Consider the following 16,005-nt stretch of genomic DNA (forward strand, 5'->3'; position numbering starts at 1 on the left):
AGCCCGGAAATCGATTCCTGGGGTAAAAATGTCCCTAGAAGTCATATATTCGGCCTTTTTGGAGCGAAAATTTTCCGATTTTTTGTCAAATTTTCTCCAATATGGTGATAATTATACGCAAATTTTCGGATTTTCCCTTTGTAAACACGTTTGTTGGAAATATCATTACCAATGGCCAAAACGACTGTATTTCAAGCAAAATAGATAGAAATATTGATCACAATGTAAGCTACAAGTATTTTTTAGGTTTTTAGGCGAGATTTCTGGAAGGCTTTGCGTATTTACGCTTCTCTAAAATTCAATTTAAAAAGTACAAGATCGGCAATAAATATCTTGGCTCATAAGAAAGCTCTTGAAATGAACTAAACTTATACAAATAGATAAATGTTTTAGCTTTAAGATAATACAATTTCTGGTTGATTTTGTAAAATACTTGCAGATAAAATCGAAATTTTTTGCGTGCGTCGTTTACGACCCGACCGCAATGAGTTAAAGAATTTAGCTTTCAAAATCTGACACCTCATATAAGGGAAAAATTGCTATTTTAGACAATTGTTTTTACATCTTTTGAACTAAATGAAATGAACTGCTGGTCTAATATTCTGTTGTATCCTTTGCCAATCTCTTCTGGACATTCGTACTGAATTTCAAGTTCGGCAAATCAATATTAAAGAATTTAGCTTTCAAAATCTGACATCTCTTATAAAAGAAAAATTGCTATTTTGGACAATTGGTTTCAAATGTTTTGACCTGAATGAAATGAACTGCTGGTCTAATATTCTGTTGTATGCTTTGTCAATCCCTTCTGAACATTCTTGCTCAATTTGAAATCTAGCAAATCAATATTAAAGAATTTAACTTTCAAAATCTGACACCTCATATAAGGGAAAAAATGCTATTTTGGACAATTGTTTTGAATTTTTTTTGAACTCAATGAAATGAATTGCTGGTGTAATATTCTGTTGTATCCTTTGTCAATCCCTTTTGAACATTCATACTGAATTTCAAGTCTAACAAATCAATATTAAAGAATTTAGCCTTCAATGTCTGACATCTCATATAAGGGAAAAATTGCTTTTTTAGACAATTGTTTTGAAATTTTTTGAACTAAATGAAATAAATTGCTGGTCTAATATTCTGTTGAATCCTTTGCCAATCCCTTCTGAACATTCTTACTGAGTTTCAAATTCATCAAAACAATATTAAAGAATTTAGCTTTCAATGTCTGACATGTCATATAAGGCAAAAATTGCTATTTTCTACAATTGTTTTCACATCTTTTGAACTGAATGAAATGAACTGCTGGTCTAGTGTTCTGTTGTGTTCTTTGTCAATCCCTTCTGAACATTGCTACTGAATTTCAAGTTCAGCAAATCAATATTAAACAAGTTAGCTTTTAAAATCTGTCACCTCATATTGGGCAAAAATTGCTATTTTAGACAATGGTTTTCAAATTTTTTAAACTGAATCAAATGAACTGCTGGTCTAATCTTCTGTTGTGTCCTTTTTCAATGCCTTTTGAACATTCTTACTGAATTTAAAGTTCAGCAAATCAGTATTAAAAAATTTAGCTTTAAAAATCTGACACCTCATATACGGGAAAAATTGCTATTTTGCACAAGGGTTTTCAAATTTTTTGAACAGAATGAAATAAATTACTGGTCTAATATTCGTATGTATCCTTTGTCAATTCCTTCTGAACAATCTTACTGAATTTCAAGTCTAGGAAATATATATTAAAGAATTTAGCTTTCAAAATCTGACATCACATATAAGGGAAAAATTGATATTTTGGACAATTGGTTTAAAATTTTTTGACATCAATGAAATGAACTGCTGGTTTAATATTCTGTTGTATGCTTTGTCAATCCCTTCTGAACATTCTTGCTCAATTTGAAATCTAGCAAATCAATATTAAAGGATTTAACTTTCAAAATCTGACACCTCATATAAGGGAAAAATTGCTATTTTGGACAATTGTTTTGAATTTTTTTTTAACTCAATGAAATGAATTGCTGGTGTAATATTCTGTTGTATTCTTTGTCAATTCCTTTTGAACATTCATACTGGATTTCAAGTCTAGCAAATTAATATTAAAGAATTTAGCTTTCAATGTCTGACACCTCATATAAGGGAAAAATTGCTATTTTAGACAATGGTTTTCAAATTTTTTGAACTGAATGAAATGAACAGCTGGTCTAATATTCTGTTGTATTCTTTGCCAATCCCTTCTGAACATTCTTACTGAATTTCAAGTCTAGCAAATCAATAGTAAAGAATTTAGCTTTCAATGTCTGACATCTCATATAAGGGAAAAATTGCTATTTTGGACAATTGTTTTGAAATTTTTTAAACTAAATGAAATAAATTGCTGGTCTAATATTCTGTTGTATCCTTTGCCAATCCCTTCTGAACATTCTTACTGAGTTTCAAATTCAGCAAAATAATATTAAATAATTTAGCTTTCAATGTCTGACATGTCATATAAGGCAAAAATTGCTATTTTCTACAATTGTTTTCACATCTTTTGAACTGAATGAAATGAACTGCTAGTCTAATATTCTGTTGTATCCTTTGCCAATCTCTTCTGGACATTCGTACTGAATTTCAAGTTCGGCAAATCAATATTAAACAAGTTAGCTTTTAAAATCTGTCACCTCATATTGGGCAAAAATTGCTATTTTAGACAATGGTTTTCAAATTTTTTAAACTGAATCAAATGAACTGCTGGTCTAATATTCTGTTGTGTCCTTTTTCAATGCCTTTTGAACATTCTTACTGAATTTAAAGTTCAGCAAATCAGTATTAAAAAATTTAGCTTTAAAAATCTGACACCTCATATAAGGGAAAAATTGCTATTTTGCACAAGGGTTTTCAAATTTTTTGAACAGAATGAAATAAATTACTGGTCTAATATTCGTTTGTATCCTTTGTCAATCCCTTCTGAACAATCTTACTGAATTTCAAGTCTAGGAAATATATATTAAAGAATTTAGCCTTCAAAATCTGACATCACATATAAGGGAAAAATTGCTATTTTGGACAATTGTTTTGAAATTTTTTGACCTGATTAAAATAAATTGCTGGTCTAATATTCTGCTGTATGCTTTGTCAATCCCTTCTGAACATTCGTACTGAATTTCAAGTTCAGCAAATTAATATTAAAGAATTTAGCTTTCAAAATCTGACACCTCATATAAGGGAAAAATTGCTATTTTCGACAATTGTTTTGAAATTTTTTGAACTGAATGAAATGAACTGCTGGTCTAATATTTTGTTGTATCCTTTGCCAATCTCTTCTGGACATTCTTACTGAATATCAAGTTCAGCAAATCAATATTAAAGAGTTTAGCTTTCAAAATCTGACATCTCATATAAAAGAAAAATTGCTATTTTGGAGAATTGGTTTCAAATTTTTGGAACTGATTGAAATGAACTGCTGGTCTAATATTCTGTTGTATCCTTTGCCAATCTCTTCTGAACATTCTTGCTCAATTTGAAATCTAACAAATCGATATTAAAGAGTTTTAGCTTTCAAATCTGACATCTCATATAAAAGAAAAATTGCTATTTTGGAGAATTGGTTTCAAATTTTTTGAACTGATTGAAATGAACTGCTGGTCTAATATTTTGTTGTATCCTTTGCCAATCTCTTCTGGACATTCTTACGGAATTTCAAGTTCAGCGAATCAATATTAAAGAATTTAGCTTTCAAAATCTGACATCTCATAAAAGGGAAAAATTGCTATCTTGGACAATTGGTTTCAAATTTTTTGACCTGAATGAAATGAACTGCTGGTCTAATATTCTGTTGTATCCTTTGCCAATCCGTTCTAAACATTCTTACTGAATTTCAAGTTCAGCAAATCAATATTAAAGAATTTAGGCTTCAAAATCTGACTCTCATATACAGGAAAAATTGCAATTTTGGACAATTGTTTTGAAATTTTTTGACCTAATTAAAATAAATTGCTGGTCTAATATTCTGCTGTATGCTTTGTCAATCCCTTCTGAACATTCGTACTGAATTTCAAGTTCAGCAAATTAATATTAAAGAATTTATCTTTCAATGTCTGACATCTCATATAAGGGAAAATTGCTATTTTGGACAATTGTTTTAAAATTTTTTGAACTAAATGAAATAAATTGCGGTTCTAACATTGTGTTGTAACCTTTGTCATTACCTTCTGAACATTCTTACTGAATTTCAAGTCTAGGAAATCAATATTAAAGAATTTAGCTTTTAAAATCTTTCACCTAATGTTGGGCAATAATGGCTATTTTAGACAATGGTTTTCAAATTTTTTGAACTGAATGAAATGAATTGCTGGTCTAATATTCTGTTGTATCCTTTGCCAATCCCTTCTGAACATTCTTACTGAATGTCAAGTTCAGCAAATCAAGATTAAAGAATTTAGCTTTCAATGTCTGACATGTCATATAAGGGAAAAATTGCTATTTTCTACAATTGTTTTCACATCTTTTGAACTGAATGAAATGAACTGCTGGTCTAGTGTTCTGTTGTGTTCTTTGTCAATCCCTTCGGAACATTGCTACTGAATTTCAAGACGTCACTTCTGGTTTTCGAAAAAGCCATATATCGAAAACTATTGGTTGTATTGAACTGGGACCAAGCTTGAAATGTTCAGCGCGCAATTCTACGTCGTTTGAGATCAACTTCCGGTTTGATGACGTCACTTTCAGTTTGATGACGTCAGTTCTGGGCTTGATGATGTCACTTCCGGTTTTAAAAAGCCGTATCTCGAAAACTATTGGTCGTATCCAGCTGGGACCAAGCTTAAAATCTTCAGCGCGCGATTCTACGTCGTTTGAGATCAATTTCCGGTTTGATGACGTCACTTTCAGTTTGATGACGTCATTTCCAGGCTTGATGACGTCACTTCCGGTTTTCGAAAAAGCCGTATCTCGAAAACTGTTGGTCGTATCAAGCTGGGACCAAGCTGAAAATGTTCAGCGCGTGATTCTACGCCGTTTGAGATCAACTTCCGGTTTGATGACGTCACTTTCCGTTTGATGACATCATTTCCAGGCTTGATGACGTCACTTCCGGTTTTAAAAAGCCGTATCTCGAAAACTATTGGTCGTATCCTGCTGGGACCAAGCTTAAAATCTTCAGCACGCGATTCTACGTCGTTTGAGATCAATTTCCTGTTTGATGACGTCACTTTCAGTTTGATGACGTCATTCCCAGGCTTGATGACGTCACTTCCGGTTTTCCAAAAAGCCGTATCTCGAAAACTATTGGTCGTATCGAGCTGGGACCAAGCTGAAAATGTTCAGCGCGTGATTCTACGCCGTTTGAGATCAACTTCCAGTTTGATGACATAATTTCCAGGCTTGATGACGTCACTTCCGGTTTTCCAAAAAGCCGTATCTCGAAAACTATTGGTCGTTTCGAGCTGGGACCAAGCTTAAAATGTTCAGCGCAAGATTCTACGCTGTTTGAGATCAACTTCCGGTTTGATGACGTCACTTCCGGTTTGATGACGTCAATTCCAGGCTTGATGATGTCACTTCCGGTTTTCGAAAAAGGTTTATCTCGAAAACTATTGGTCGTATCGAGCTGAAACAAAGCTTAAAATGTTCAGCACGCGATTCTACGCCGTTTAAGTTAAACTTCCGGTTTGATGACGACACTTTCAGTTTGATGACGTCAGTTCTGGGCTTGATGATGTCACTTCCGGTTTTAAAAAGCCGTATCTCGAAAACTATTGGTCGTATCCAGCTGGGACCAAGCTTAAAATCTTCAGCGCGCGATTCTACGTCGTTTGAGATCAATTTCCGGTTTGATGACGTCACTTTCAGTTTGATGACGTCATTTCCAGGCTTGATGACGTCACTTCCGGTTTTCGAAAAAGCCATATCTCGAAAACTATTAGTCGTATCGAGCTGGGACCAAGCTTAAAATGTTCAGCGCGCGATTCTACGTCGTTTGAGATCAACTTCCGGTTTGATGACATCACTTTCAGTTTGATGACGTCATTTCCAGTTTGATGACGTCATTTCCAGGCTTGATGACGTCACTTCCGGTTTTCGAAAAAGCCGTATCTCGAAAACTGTTGGTCGTATGAAGCTGGGACCAAGCTGAAAATGTTCAGCGCGTGATTCTACGCCGCTTGAGATCAATTTCCGGTTTGATGACGTCACTTTAGTTTGATGACGTATTTCGAGGCTTGATGACGTCACTTCCGGTTTTCGAAAAAGCCATATCTCGAAAACTATTGGTCGTATCGAGCTGGGACCAAGCTTAAAATGTTCAGCGCGCGATTCTACGTCGTTTGAGATCAACTTCCGGTTTGATGACGTCACTTTCAGTTTGATGACGTCATTTCCAGGCTTGATGACGTCACTTCCGGTTTTCGAAAAAGCCATATCTCGAAAACTATTGGTCGTATCGAGCTGGGACCAAGCTTAAAATGTTCAGCGCGCGATTCTACGTCGTTTGAGATCAACTTCCGGTTTGATGATCACTTTCAGTTTGATGACGTCATTTCCAGGCTTGATGACGTCACTTCCGGTTTTCGAAAAAGCCGTATCTCGAAAACTGTTGGTCGTATGAAGCTGGGACCAAGCTGAAAATGTTCAGCGCGTGATTCTACGCCGTTTGAGATCAATTTCCGGTTTGATGACGTCACTTTTAGTTTGATGACGTCATTTCGAGGCATGATGACGTCACTTCCGGTTTTCGAAAAAGCCATATCTCGAAAACTATTGGTCGTATCGAGCTGGGAGCAAGCTTAAAATGTTCTGCACGCGATTCTACGTCGTTTGAGATCAACTTTCGGTTTGATGACGTCACTTTGAGTTTGATGAGGTCATTTCTAGGCTTGATCACATCACTTCCGGTTTTCCAAAAAGCCGTATCTCGAAAACAATTAGTCGTATCGAGCTGGGACCAAGCTGAAAATGTTCAGCGCGTGATTCTACGCCGTTTGAGATCAACTTCCGGTTTGATGACGTAACTTCCGGTTTTATGACGTCATTTCCTAGCTTGATGAGGTCACTTCCGGTTTTCGAAAAAGGTTTATCTCGAAAACTATTGGTCGTATCGAGCTGGGACAAAGCTTAAAATGTTCAGCACGCGATTCTTCGCTGTTTGAGATCAACTTCCGGTTTGGTGACATCACTTCCATTTTGATGACGTCATTTCCTAACTTGATGAGGTCACTTCCGGTTTTCGAAAAAGGTTTATCTCGAAGACTATTGGTCGTATCGAGCTGGGACAAAGCTTAAAATGTTCAGCACGCGATTCTATGCCGTTTGAGGTCCACTTCCAGTTTGATGACGTCACGTCCATTTTGATGACGTCATTTCCTAGCTTGATGAGGTCACTTCCGGTTTTCGAAAAAGGTTTATCTGGAAAACTTTTGGTTGTATCGAGCTGGGACAAAGCTTAAAATGCTCAGCACGCGATTCTACGCCGTTTGAGATCAACTTCCGGTTTGATGACGTCACTTTCAGTTTGATGACGTCACTTTCAGTTTGATGACGTCATTTCCAGGCTTGATGACGTCACTTCCGGTTTTCGAAAAAGCCATATCTCAAAAACTATTGGTCATATCGAGCTGGGACCAAGCTTAGAATGTTCAGCGCGCGATTCTACGTCGTTTGAGATCAACTTCCGGTTTGATGACGTCACTTCCGGTTTGATGACGTCGTTTCCAGGCTTTATGACGTCACTTCCGGTTTTAAAAAGCCGTATCTCGAAAACTATTGGTCGTATCCTGCTAAGACCAAGCTTAAAATCTTCAGCGCGCGATTCTACGTCGTTTGAGATCAACTTCCGGTTTGATGACGTCACTTCCGGTTTGATGACGTCATTTCCAGGCTTTATGACGTCACTTCCGGTTTTAAAAAGCCGTATCTCGAAAACTATTGGTCGTATCCTGCTAAGACCAAGCTTAAAATCTTCAGCGCGCGATTCTACGTCGTTTGAGATCAATTTCCAGTTTGATGACGTCACTTTCAGTTTGATGACGTCATTTCCCGGCTTGATGACGTCACTTCCGGTTTTCGAAAAAGCCATATCTCGAAAACTATTGGTCGTATCGAGCTGGGACCAAGCTTAAAATCTTCAGCGCGCGATTCTACGTCGTTTGAGATCAATTTCCGGTTTGATGACGTCACTTTCAGTTTGATGACGTCATTTCCAGGCTTGATGACGTCACTTCCGGTTTTCGAAAAAGCCATATCTCGAAAACTATTGGTCGTATCGAGCTGGGACCAAGCTTAAAATGTTCAGCGCGCGATTCTACGTCGTTTGAGATCAACTTCCGGTTTGATGACATCACTTTCAGTTTGATGACGTCATTTCCAGGCTTGATGACGTCACTTCCGGTTTTCGAAAAAGCCGTATCTCGAAAACTGTTGGTCGTATGAAGCTGGGACCAAGCTGAAAATGTTCAGCGCGTGATTCTACGCCGTTTGAGATCAATTTCCGGTTTGATGACGTCACTTTTAGTTTGATGACGTTATTTCGAGGCATGATGACGTCACTTCCGGTTTTCGAAAAAGCCATATCTCGAAAACTATTGGTCGTATCGAGCTGGGACCAAGCTTAAAATGTTCAGCGCGCGATTCTACGTCGTTTGAGATCAACTTCCGGTTTGATGACGTCACTTTCAGTTTGATGACGTCATTTCCAGGCTTGATGACGTCACTTCCGGTTTTCGAAAAAGCCATATCTCGAAAACTATTGGTCGTATCGAGCTGGGACCAAGCTTAAAATGTTCAGCGCGCGATTCTACGTCGTTTGAGATCAACTTCCGGTTTGATGACATCACTTTCAGTTTGATGACGTCATTTCCAGGCTTGATGACGTCACTTCCGGTTTTCGAAAAAGCCGTATCTCGAAAACTGTTGGTCGTATGAAGCTGGGACCAAGCTGAAAATGTTCAGCGCGTGATTCTACGCCGTTTGAGATCAATTTCCGGTTTGATGACGTCACTTTTAGTTTGATGACGTCATTTCGAGGCATGATGACGTCACTTCCGGTTTTCGAAAAAGCCATATCTCGAAAACTATTGGTCGTATCGAGCTGGGACCAAGCTTAAAATGTTCTGCACGCGATTCTACGTCGTTTGAGATCAACTTCCGGTTTGATGACGTCACTTTGAGTTTGATGAGGTCATTTCTAGGCTTGATCACATCACTTCCGGTTTTCCAAAAAGCCGTATCTCGAAAACAATTAGTCGTATCGAGCTGGGACCAAGCTGAAAATGTTCAGCGCGTGATTCTACGCCGTTTGAGATCAACTTCCGGTTTGATGACGTAACTTCCGGTTTTATGACGTCATTTCCTAGCTTGATGAGGTCACTTCCGGTTTTCGAAAAAGGTTTATCTCGAAAACTATTGGTCGTATCGAGCTGGGACAAAGCTTAAAATGTTCAGCACGCGATTCTACGCTGTTTGAGATCAACTTCCGGTTTGATGACGTCACTTCCGGTTTGATGACGTCATTTCCTAACTTAATGAGGTCACTTCCGGTTTTCGAAAAAGGTTTATCTCGAAGACTATTGATCGTATCGAGCTGAAACAAAGCTTAAAATGTTCAGCACGCGATTCTACGCCATTTAAGTTAAACTTCCGGTTTGATGACGTCACTTTCAGTTTGATGACGTCAGTTCTGGGCTTGATGATGTCACTTCCGGTTTTAAAAAGCCGTATCTCGAAAACTATTGGTCGTATCCAGCTGGGACCAAGCTTAAAATCTTCAGCGCGCGATTCTACGTCGTTTGAGATCAATTTCCGGTTTGATGACGTCACTTTCAGTTTGATGACATCATTTCCAGGCTTGATGACGTCACTTCCGGTTTTAAAAAGCCGTATCTCGAAAACTATTGGTCGTATCCTGCTGGGACCAAGCTTAAAATCTTCAGCACGCGATTCTACGTCGTTTGAGATCAATTTCCGGTTTGATGACGTCACTTTCAGTTTGATGACGTCATTCCTAGGCTTGATGACGTCACTTCCGGTTTTCCAAAAGCCGTATCTCGAAAACTATTGGTCGTATCGAGCTGGGACCAAGCTGAAAATGTTCAGCGCGTGATTCTACGCCGTTTGAGATCAACTTCCGGTTTGATGACGTCACTTCCGGTTTGATGACGTCATTTCCAGGCTTGATGAGGTCACTTCCGGTTTTCGAAAAAGGTTTATCTCGAAAACTATTGGTCGTATCGAGCTGAGACAAAGCTTAAAATGTTCAGCACGCGATTCTACGCCATTTAAGTTAAACTTCCGGTTTGATGACGTCACTTTCAGTTTGATGACGTCAGTTCTGGGCTTGATGATGTCACTTCCGGTTTTAAAAAGCCGTATCTCGAAAACTATTGGTCGTATCCAGCTGGGACCAAGCTTAAAATCTTCAGCGCGCGATTCTACGTCGTTTGAGATCAATTTCCGGTTTGATGACGTCACTTTCAGTTTGATGACGTCATTTCCCGGCTTGATGACGTCACTTCCGGTTTTCGAAAAAGCCATATCTCGAAAACTATTGGTCGTATCGAGCTGGGACCAAGCTTAAAATCTTCAGCGCGCGATTCTACGTCGTTTGAGATCAATTTCCGGTTTGATGACGTCACTTTCAGTTTGATGACGTCATTCCTAGGCTTGATGACGTCACTTCCGGTTTTCCAAAAAGCCGTATCTCGAAAACTATTGGTCGTATCGAGCTGGGACCAAGCTGAAAATGTTCAGCGCGTGATTCTACGCCGTTTGAGATCAACTTCCAGTTTGAGATGTCACTTTCCGTTTGATGACATCATTTCCAGGCTTGATGACGTCACTTCCGGTTTTCCAAAAAGCCGTATCTCGAAAACTATTGGTCGTTTCGAGCTGGGACCAAGCTGAAAATGTTCAGCGCGAGATTCTACGCTGTTTGAGATCAACTTCCGGTTTGATGACGTCACTTCCGGTTTGATGACGTCATTTCCAGGCTTGATGAGGTCACTTCCGGTTTTCGAAAAAGGTTTATCTCGAAGACTATTGATCGTATCGAGCTGAAACAAAGCTTAAAATGTTCAGCACGCGATTCTACGCCATTTAAGTTAAACTTCCGGTTTGATGACGTCACTTTCAGTTTGATGACGTCAGTTCTGGGCTTGATGATGTCACTTCCGGTTTTAAAAAGCCGTATCTCGAAAACTATTGGTCGTATCCAGCTGGGACCAAGCTTAAAATCTTCAGCGCGCGATTCTACGTCGTTTGAGATCAATTTCCGGTTTGATGACGTCACCTTCAGTTTGATTACGTCATTTCCAGGCTTGATGACGTCACTTCCGGTTTTCGAAAAAGCCATATCTCGAAAACTATTGGTCGTATCGAGCTGGGACCAAGCTTAAAATGTTCAGCGCGCAATTCTACGTCGTTGAGATCAACTTCCGGTTTGATGACGTCACTTTCAGTTTGATGACGTCATTTCCAGGCTTGATGACGTCACTTCCGGTTTTCGAAAAAGCCGTATCTCGAAAACTGTTGGTCGTATCAAGCTGGGACCAAGCTGAAAATGTTCAGCGCGTGATTCTACGCCGTTTGAGATCAATTTCCGGTTTGATGACGTCACTTTTAGTTTGATGACGTCATTTCGAGGCATGATGACGTCACTTCCGGTTTTCGAAAAAGCCATATGTCGAAAACTATTGGTCGTATCGAGCTGGGACCAAGCTTAAAATGTTCTGCACGTGATTCTACGTCGTTTGAGATCAACTTCCGGTTTGATGACGTCACTTTGAGTTTGATGAGGTCATTTCCAGGCTTGATGACATCACTTCCGGTTTTCCAAAAAGCCGTATCTCGAAAACTATTGGTCGTATCGAGCTGGGACCAAGCTGAAAATGTTCAGCGCGTGATTCTACGCCGTTTGAGATCAACTTCCGGTTTGATGACGTCACTTCCAGTTTGAGACGTCATTTCCTAGCTTGATGAGGTCACTTCCGGTTTTCGAAAAAGGTTTATCTCGAAAACTATTGGTCGTATCGAGCTGGGACAAAGCTTAAAATGTTCAGCACGCGATTCTTCGCTGTTTGAGATCAACTTCCGGTTTGGTGACATCACTTCCATTTTGATGACGTCATTTCCTAACTTGATGAGGTCACTTCCGGTTTTCGAAAAAGGTTTATCTCGAAGACTATTGGTCGTATCGAGCTGGGACAAAGCTTAAAATGTTCAGCACGCGATTCTATGCCGTTTGAGGTCAACTTCCAGTTTGATGACGTCACGTCCATTTTGATGACGTCATTTCCTAGCTTGATGAGGTCACTTCCGGTTTTCGAAAAAGGTTTATCTGGAAAACTTTTGGTTGTATCGAGCTGGGACAAAGCTTAAAATGCTCAGCACGCGATTCTACGCCGTTTGAGATCAACTTCCGGTTTGATGACGTCACTTTCAGTTTGATGACGTCACTTTCAGTTTGATGACGTCATTTCCAGGCTTGATGACGTCACTTCCGGTTTTCGAAAAGCCATATCTCAAAAACTATTGGTCATATCGAGCTGGGACCAAGCTTAGAATGTTCAGCGCGCGATTCTACGTCGTTTGAGATCAACTTCCGGTTTGATGACGTCACTTCCGGTTTGATGACGTCGTTTCCAGGCTTTATGACGTCACTTCCGGTTTTAAAAAGCCGTATCTCGAAAACTATTGGTCGTATCCTGCTAAGACCAAGCTTAAAATCTTCAGCGCGCGATTCTACGTCGTTTGAGATCAACTTCCGGTTTGATGACGTCACTTCGGTTTGATGACGTCATTTCCATGCTTTATGACGTCACTTCCGGTTTAAAAAGCCGTATCTCGAAAACTATTGGTCGTATCCTGCTAAGACCAAGCTTAAAATCTTCAGCGCGCGATTCTACGTCGTTTGAGATCAATTTCCAGTTTGATGACGTCACTTCAGTTTGATGACGTCATTTCCGGCTTTGATGACGTCACTTCCGGTTTTCGAAAAAGCCATATCTCGAAAACTATTGGTCGTATCGAGCTGGGACCAAGCTTAAAATCTTCAGCGCGCGATTCTACGTCGTTTGAGATCAATTTCCGGTTTGATGACGTCACTTTCAGTTTGATGACGTCATTTCCAGGCTTGATGACGTCACTTCCGGTTTTCGAAAAAGCCATATCTCGAAAACTATTGGTCGTATCGAGCTGGGACCAAGCTTAAAATGTTCAGCGCGCGATTCTACGTCGTTTGAGATCAACTTCCGGTTTGATGACATCACTTTCAGTTTGATGACGTCATTTCCAGGCTTGATGACGTCACTTCCGGTTTTCGAAAAAGCCGTATCTCGAAAACTGTTGGTCGTATGAAGCTGGGACCAAGCTGAAAATGTTCAGCGCGTGATTCTACGCCGTTTGAGATCAATTTCCGGTTTGATGACGTCACTTTTAGTTTGATGACGTCATTTCGAGGCATGATGACGTCACTTCCGGTTTTCGAAAAAGCCATATCTCGAAAACTATTGGTCGTATCGAGCTGGGACCAAGCTTAAAATGTTCTGCATGTGATTCTACGTCGTTTGAGATCAACTTCCGGTTTGATGACGTGACTTTGAGTTTGATGAGGTCATTTCCAGGCTTGATGACATCACTTCCGGTTTTCCAAAAAAGCCGTATCTCGAAAACTATTGGTCGTATCGAGCTGGGACCAAGCTGAAAATGTTCAGCGCGTGATTCTACGCCTTTTGAGATCAACTTCCGGTTTGATGACGTCACTTCCGGTTTGATGACGTCATTTCCTAGCTTGATGAGGTCACTTCCAGTTTTCGAAAAAGGTTTATCTCGAAAACTATTGCTCGTATCGAGTTGGGACAAAGCTTAAAATGTTCAGCACGCGATTCTACGCTGTTTGAGATCAATTTCCGGTTTGATGACATCACTTCCATTTTGATGACGTCATTTCCTAGCTTGATGAGGTCACTTCCGGTTTTCGAAAAAGGTTTATCTCGAAAACTATTGGTTGTATTTAGCTGGGACAAAGCTTAAAAAGTTTAGCACGCGATTCTACGCCGTTTGAGATCAACTTCCGGTTTGTTGACGTCATTTCCGGACTTGATGATGTCACTTCCGGTTTTCGAAAAAGCCGTATCTCGAAAACTGTTAGTCGTATCCAGCTTGGACCAAGCTTAAACTCTTCAGCGCGCGATTCTACGTCGTTTGAGATCAATTTCCGGTTTGATGACGTCACTTTCAGTTTGATGACGTCATTTCCAGGCTTGATGACGTCACTTCCGGTTTTCCAAAAAGCCGTATCTCGAAAACTATTGGTGGTATCGAGCTGGGACAAAGCTTAAAATGTTCAGCCCACAATTCTACGCCGTTTGAGATCAACTTCTTGTTTGATGACGTCACTTCCGGTTTAAAGACGTCAGTTCTGGGCTTGATGATGTCACTTTCGGTTTTCGAAAAAGCCGTATCTCGAAAACTGTTGGTCGTATCAAGCTGGGACCAAGCTTAAAATGTTCAGCGCGCGATTCTACCCGTTTGAGATCAATTTCCGGTTTGATGACGACACTTTCAGTTTGATGACGTTATTTCCGGGCCTGATGACATCACTTCCGGTTTTCGAAAAGGTATATCTCGAAAACTATTGGTTGTATCGAGCTGGGACAAAGCTTAAAAAGTTTAGCACGCGATTCTACGCCTTTTGAGATCAACTTCCGGTTTGATGACGTCATTTCCGGGCTTGATGATGTCACTTCTGGTTTTCGAAAAAGCCGTATCTCGAAAACTATTGGTTGTATCGAGCTGGGACAAAGCTTAAAAAGTTTAGCACGCGATTCTACGCCGTTTGAGATCAACTTCCTGTTTGATGACGTCATTTCCGGGCTTGATGATGTCACTTCCGGTTTTCGAAAAAGCCGTATCTCGAAAACTATTGGTTGTATCGAGCTGGGACCAAGCTTAAAATGTTCAGCGCGCGATTCTACGTCGTTTGAGATCAACTTCCGATTTGATGACGTCACTTTTAGTTTGATAACGTCATTTCCGGGCCTGATGACGTTACTTCTGGTTTTTGAAGACGCTGTATCTTTAAAACTGTTGGTCGTACCAGCTGGGACCAAACTTAAAATGTTCAGCGTGCGATTCTACGTCGTTTGAGATCAATTTCCGGTTTGATGACGTCACTTTCAATTAGATGACGTCATTTCCAGGCTTGATGATGTCACTTCCAGTTTTCGAGGACGCCTTTTTTCGAAAACTATTATTCGTATCGAGCTGGGACCAAGCTTAAAATGTTCAGCGCGCGATTCTTCGTCGTTTAAGATCAACTTCCGGTTTGATGACGTCGCTACTATTTTGATGACGTCATTTCCGGTTAAATGACGTCATTTCCAAGGCTGATGACGTTACTTCCGGTTTTTGAAGAGGCCGTATCTCGAAAACTATTGGTCGAATTACGCTGGGACCAAGTTTAAAATGTTCAGCGCGCGATTCTTCGCCGTTTGAGATCAACTTCCGGTTTGATGACGTCACTTTCAGTTTGATGACGTCATTTCCAGGCTTGATGAAATCACTTCCGGTTTTCGAAAAAACTGTGTCTCGAAAACTATTGGTCGTTTTGAGCTTGGACCAAGCTTAAAATGTTCAGTGCGCGATTCTACGCCGTTTGAGATCAACTTCCGATTTGATGACGTCACTTTTGGTTTGATGACTTTTTTTTCGGGCCTGATGACGTTACTTCTGGTTTTTGAAGACGCTGTATCTTTAAAACTGTTGGTCGTACCAGCTGGGACCAAACTTAAAAGGTTCAGCGTGCGATTCTACGTCGTTTGAGATCAATTTCCGGTTTGATGACGTCACTTTCAATTAGATGACGTCATTTCCAGGCTTGATGATGTCACTTCCGGTTTTCGAAGACGCCTTATTTCCAAAACTATTGGTCGTATCGAGCTGCGACCAAGCTTAAAATGTTCAGCGCGCGATTCTACGTCGTTTAAGATCAACTTCCGGTTTGATGACGTCACTACCATTTTGATGACGTCATTTCCGGTT

Source organism: Dendronephthya gigantea, unplaced genomic scaffold, assembly GCF_004324835.1.
Source record: "Dendronephthya gigantea isolate DGI-Jeju-01 unplaced genomic scaffold, DenGig_1.0 000222F, whole genome shotgun sequence".
Taxonomy (NCBI): domain Eukaryota; kingdom Metazoa; phylum Cnidaria; class Anthozoa; order Malacalcyonacea; family Nephtheidae; genus Dendronephthya; species Dendronephthya gigantea.